Raw genomic sequence first — 6,697 nt, 5'->3', positions numbered from 1 at the left:
ACATAAAAACAAACTATTATTCGCGAAGAAGAAACATACATTGCACCGAGATTGTCACCTACTATACACATAGAACAATGCACTTGTGCGAAATGGTCTGGATCGTCTTCCAGTTTGAAAGTTTTCTCCATGTACTGTAAGGCGAATGTTCTGCGTGCGATAAAAGAAACGTTGTGATTGTAAGAACAACGATCTGCGTAAATTGTACCTAGCTGCAGTGCTGCCTGAAGCGCCACAAGAACGACTGCCCAACATTAAACACGTAAAGATAATAAATGCGAAAGCCCACTTAGAGCACGTTTTGCAGTTTATCAACATATGCCTTGGTAAACTTTTTCACAGTTTATATGGCTACTATATAGAGTTCGTATCTGAGATCTTTAGCTCTGTACAGGACCTATTTCAGAACCGCCTCGTTGTTTTATTGACGCAGTAATGCTTTCATTTGGGCCAGTTTGTGCATTATTGTAACTTGGTTGCAAATGTTTGACCATATCATGATCATGCTTCAAAGATAGCCCCAGGGGGATGTGTTGCTAATCTGTCACGAAGGGGCGTAAAAGAGAGCACGTGATGAGATTCGTGCATATATAGGTTTACTTTGGCGTTCAGTAATAAAGTTGGTAGTTTGCGCCCGTCGTGTGTACGCCTCTTATGTTGTCCGTGTTTTTAGCGCAGCCATGAATCAAGTTACAAGTTTTATTGACGATTGATGTGATGTTTGTATTTTTTTATTGGCATGACATTGACTGCCCGACTTGTTTAAATTTTGGTTTGCGTGCAGGTGCCCCGACATCGACGGGGCAGTTATTGCATTGACTTTTTTATTTGCTTATTTAAACGGTTTGACGTAGTACGTGCCTGTCTTGGTTTGCTGTTCGGTTTTGGCTATATTCGGAAAATGAGCCATCGAAAAACTCACAAAAATGACAGTAAATTCTCTGTGCACTTAGGTAACTCGATCAAGGTCAATTTCAATGTCGATTGTGGTGGCGTAGCTGCCGCCGGTGTAGCTGCCGGCGAATTTCTCCACCGCAGTAGTCCCCGTCCTGCATCTTGCGCAGTTTATGGATTCTGAGTTATTTCATGTCGATCAAGCTTTACTGCAATTGAGGGTGGCTCGCCTCACTGGGACGTGAGACACTGACATAATTGTATGCTATTTCATTAAGTACGACTATACAATGAGTCTTCACGCACTCGTGTTGTTCTTTGTTTTCTTTTTTTTTGCTGACGCGTTTCGTACAGCAGTTAGCATACTATTCAGAGTTATGCGTTAGAGTCCTTCGAAGATGTTGCGGAGTCGGGTGTTAATAGGTGACTTTGTTATCTACTGTAGGTTCATCTGTAGATTTATCTGTAGGTTCCCTTATATCGAGTTTTGAAGAAACCCTAAATTTTGCCATTCAACAAAGGGCTTAGTTCTTTGGCGTGCCTTTGTCTTTTCAGCGCTGTAGGTGGCGCTTTCTTTCAGCCTACACGTCGAATGCATGACGCCACTGCGTGTGAGTTATGCTAGTTACGCGGATACCAACAAAGGGGCTAAGTTCGCGCCAGTCTATAGTGTGAACTGAAGCATGCACTTTGACACTAGCTACGATAAGTATAAACAAAAAAAAAAAGAAATGCGCAAGTGGCGCAACTGCAGGAAGTTTCAGTGTTCAGGCATCTTGTCCGTTTGTTGTGTTTGCTGTCCTATTTGAGTAGGAGCGATGTTTCCAGCTGCTGTTTTGACTCTTCGAACCTTAGCGTTCCTCCACTGCATCATGCACATTAAGCGCCAAATTATCTGACAGTTATTTGTCTTCTTTTTGGAATTTTCGGCCTCGGTGATTGTAGTCATTTCACAATTTCTGACATGCTAATTATGTATCGTAGTCAACGCTAAATTGTGCATTGAAGTACTTGTCCACTTCAACAGCAGTTGATTCAACATAATCAAGTATAAGAGGAAGTGCCACATTCTGTGTTTGTCATATGCTAATCGGAAAATCCTCTGTGCCGGCTCTTGCAGTTACAAGTGATTTAGTGATTCACTGTGTAGGAACGTGTAGACCTTTGTGAATAAGAGTTTCAAGCACATCAACAGCCTATACTGCATGCTGCAACGATGCAATGACTTCAGAAGCACTGCCAAACCGCAACAGTATAATCACGGCCACTTCAGCACTGTGTGCCCGAAACGATGGCTGCCTATAGCGTGATATGGTACCTTTTGATACAGATTATGAACAACAAAGTACTGCCAGTTAATATAGTTAAGCGCGCCAGTATGAGTGTGAAGTTGCGAGTGTTTAATAAAATTTACGTCGTTGTTTTCGAATGATACGTCGCTCTTTCCATGCCGCAGGATTTACAAGTAACTGCACCAACAGTGCCCGTGCTGTGTCATTCAAGTAGTGGCAAGGGTTATTGTAGCAACAATGGCACGTACGCAACAATGGTGCAATATGGCCGACATGTGCAGAAGCCTTTGAGCAAATACGGCGGCACCGAGGATGCGCACGCGACATTCTTGCTCGATGCTGATAGTGGTTGTATGGAGAAAATACGTTGCGGACTGCTCGTTCTGTAGCTTGTTCTATTTCACCTTGCCCCTCCCTTTCGAAAAGTCACCTCTTCTTAGCCTACTGAGTCAGCCGACCTTGCTTGGGTTTTGTCAATATAGTAAAAGGGGAGATTCACCTCTGTTAGCACAAAGATACAAAGGAAACCTGTTCGCATTTCTCACAAGGCAAGCGTCGGAGCTTAAATGAATCAGTCCTCGTCCGGAATTCGAGCCGGGAGCTCGGGCCGAAATTCTTTAGAGCAAGTACACCGATTTAGAAGGGTGTGAATGCGAGCTCGTTGGTACAACTACATCTTGAAGAAAAACAATGCGGCTCAAAGACACGGAAGAGTAAAACACACGTCTTTTCGTGTGTTCTCTACCCATCTGGTTTTTAAGCAGCACTGTTTTTCAAGACGGCCTAGTAGACTCATCACCAGGACCAAAAGCTCAAGACTCGACAGCGGCGGTTTGTGCAAAGAGTCGCTTCGGATGAACTCTAAAACGTAAACACTAAAAAAACACAGCATATCCACCAAGTAAATGATGACGATTGTCAAAGCTCCGGGGGATTAACCGTGAATGCTCCGTACATTGCGCCACTCTATCATGCAAAGACGTGACCACACGTGTGTACAGCATGTACAAAGTTGTTTATTATTCACACTGCGTATATGGTGTTGAGATGTGGGCGGCGTTTCCTTTCATTATGCCGCCTTATGATAGGAGAAATGTAAAGCCAAGGGTTCTTGTAGGGATCCAACCTGAATTTGAGAAGCCGTGGTCAATGCAAGTCCCTCGATCAAGCCTGAAGGTTGTGCGGAGCTGGGCAGCCTTCTTTGCTTCTCTTCCGTTTTCCCTTTTTTCCCTCCTCTCCTTTCTCTTGTCGTTTTTCTTCTCTTTATTTATCTGTGATAAATATTCGCGTGATGTCGAAAAGTAGTTTTGCTAGCGTCACTCCGTTGTCTGTCGCTGTCGCAGCCGAAATTAGCTTACTTGCTCAAAGCGTCCCATGCGTGAATTCCCAATTGCGGAAAGGCTTAGCTCTCATTTAGGAGACACCTGTAATTTATGTAACGGCCTATAGTTTAAAGTACTCATATATTTCCTGGCAAAAGTTGACTACATAATGGGCTCAAGAAAAAAGAGGAAGATAATGTAAACTAGAGAATGATACTGCAAACACATCCACTGAAGTTTGAGCAGGAAACACAGAAGAAATGGCAGATTGCAAGCAGCGCAGTGATAAAAGTCGCGTAATGAACTTTCGAGCTCGTTCAAAAAACTTGTTACAAACAATTGTCAGCAGAAAATTTAAATCATCAGAAGCTCTTGAAAAATGGTGAAGTATACATACCTCGCTTTTGCAGCACTCCAACGTTTTTTTAGAGGAAAACTTTAAATTTTACTAGAAATAGTTTATTCTGGGAACATAAGCCTTAGTTTTGCGCTTTTTCTAACGTAGAAACGGCGTTACGTTTCTTCACTTTCGTAAGTTATCTTTTGGAAAATAAATACAGGAAGAAAAGCTAAAGTTGTCGAGCTAATATAATGGTTGTCAAGTAATTACTTCGGAAGCAAATAAGAAATCCAGGACAAGTATCAATTATCACACGCGAGAGAGCTGTACAAGTTCTATCCCCTACTGTCAAATGCACACAACAGGGTTTCCTGCCAACATATCAAAAACACAAAGTTACGCCATAGAATAGCGATCAGTGTTCTAACACACAGATTGCCAGTGCACCACCGAGGGCAAATGCATTCCTTATATTCAGTCTACATTCTCTGACAGTGTTGAATCGGGTAGCGTAGAATTATCTAGCAACAATGTGCGCTGAAGCAAGAGTTTGCCGTTGAAGATCACCGCCGGCTGTCGATGTCTTCTCGGAGCAGCATAGAAATTGTTCATCCTACAACGGCGTGAATGAGCATGGTAATATACTACGAAAGGAGCGAAACAAGGTTCAAAGCACTAGCCACTAAAAAAAAAAACAATAAAACGAATATTCACGAGGCCACCCTGACTGATAAACTTCAGCGAGACGATGTGCACAGCCATCACATGTTTCTTCTATTCCAACATTGTTGTCCGGGAGATATCATTTTGTATATTAATATTTGGAAAAGAACGGAGCTACGCGATACTACAGCAATATGTAATGCGTTCATGAACGATTAAAAAACATTCGCGTTATAAACACTACGTGATAACACCGCACTTAGCTATTGGCAAGATGAAGCGCATTGTTAAAGTTATTGCGGGCTAACCAATTGAGGAGTCGGGATGCACACGATTAGGGGCAGGCAGAATGAGCGGGTGAGATTAAAATTATAGCACGATTAGAATGGGAGGGAGCGCGATGGCTTGGAAAAGCAAAAGAACAAAGAAGCGAAAGTAGAAGTTCATGGTGCAGTCGCATTAGCGACATCAGCGACTGTCGTGAGGTCGGTCCTGGCCGGTAGACTCAGGTTGATGATATTGCTGAAGAAAATGAGGCAGATGCTCGACACCACCTTGACAAATACCGACAGCCCAAGCTGCGAAAGAGTAAGAGATGTGGCATATTGTACTAACAGTTCTTTTGGTTTAAGGGAGAGTGAAAGTTTAACATAACGTCACTCAATATCATTGCAAGGTAAGTAGGGGTACTTGCTTGACAGCACGAAACTATACGTTATAAATAACGTTTCTTTTTGTTCCCCATTAGAAAATCAAGCGTGCAGAACAAGGAATGCTACGTTATGAAATGCACTTTCTTTTCAGAAAGACTTGACGAAAATCGATTGCGTAAAGTAGTGTGAATAAGACACAGAATCGGAATCTGGCTGAAGCGTTGCATTTTATGAATGCAGAATTGCACTTTTTATTAAAATGTGGCATAAGTACAGGAGCTTCCGGATACCCATTCCCTCCCCCCCCCCTTGTCCATAAACGTGATGTGGTTACTGTATTGTACTAATGGATCACCAACATGCTCGAGCTGGTATCTCACGTGCAGGTTTTCTGAAGCATGTGCATCCTTCAGATATTTTGGTTTCCTGTTTAGTAACAGCCTAATTTTCTCCCGCTCGCTCTGTAATTCTATTTGTGTTTTACTGTGTTAAATTTTGTTGTTTCGTGAGCTGTCATGTTTAAATCGTATATTTTTTGCTATCCGCTCGCTTTCAAGTATATAACACAATATTACGACGTATTAGCGCATGTCTTAAACATCGAATTTTTTTCTCGTTTTCATTCCTCTGTATTTACTTATTGTTTCAAAATGTTTTGTATTGATCGTATATGTTTTAATCTTTCATTGTACTCTTCCTCCTTACGCAATGCCTTTACGAAGCTGGGAAGTACATTTAAATAGCAAGAAAACATAAGTAAGTCAAGCGGGCTGACATTTTTTTCTGTCGAATGCTCCACTCACCAACTCGGTGTATTCGATATCGGTGTACTGGTGGATGAAGATGAGCGCGACCCTGGTGTAGGAATGAGCAGTACATACGACGACTGCATCACCACTGGCAGCGCCAAGTACAGCTCGTGCTGGTGCAGCGTTCCGCCTGGTTACAAACAGAATGAACAAAATAGGACGCCCGTTGGGCACACGCGTACAGTATCGAAGGTAACGCGTGTTTTTTTTAACAGCGAAGCTGCTTAAGACGGCCGTAAAAACTTTGGTGTGTACAAATGTGTACAAAAAGCTATCATCATCGTGAACGGCTATGCCACAAAAATTGGTCAAATCCAACTGCTCACCAATGGTCCACTACAAACGAAGAGGGCAACAAACGGGCGGCAAACACGAAATAAAACTTCTAGAGAGACGCAACCAGTAATTGAGAAAAGCTTTAAGAAACCGTCCGGATTAACCCAGGGATAAACACCGTGGCCGCAAGTTTCAGCTTTGCTGAAGCTTGTGTACGGAGCAGAAGCGTAGCGAGAAATTTTTTCGGGGTGGGGGGGGGGTTCAGCAACAGCAATTTTTTTGTCTGGTCGTGCGTACGTTTGTGGTGTGCGTGTATATATGCATATGCAAAATCAAAAAAATTCGGGGAGGTTCAATCCCCCCAACTCCCCTCCCCCCCCCCCCCGGCAACGCCCCTGGTAGGGAGAGCTTCAGCGGTACGTACAGCGAGTACTAGGGAACGGGAAAG

This window comes from Rhipicephalus sanguineus, unplaced genomic scaffold (genome assembly GCF_013339695.2).
Source record: "Rhipicephalus sanguineus isolate Rsan-2018 unplaced genomic scaffold, BIME_Rsan_1.4 Seq940, whole genome shotgun sequence".
NCBI classification, from domain to species: Eukaryota; Metazoa; Arthropoda; class Arachnida; order Ixodida; family Ixodidae; genus Rhipicephalus; species Rhipicephalus sanguineus.
Note: the sequence above shows the minus strand (reverse complement) of the source record.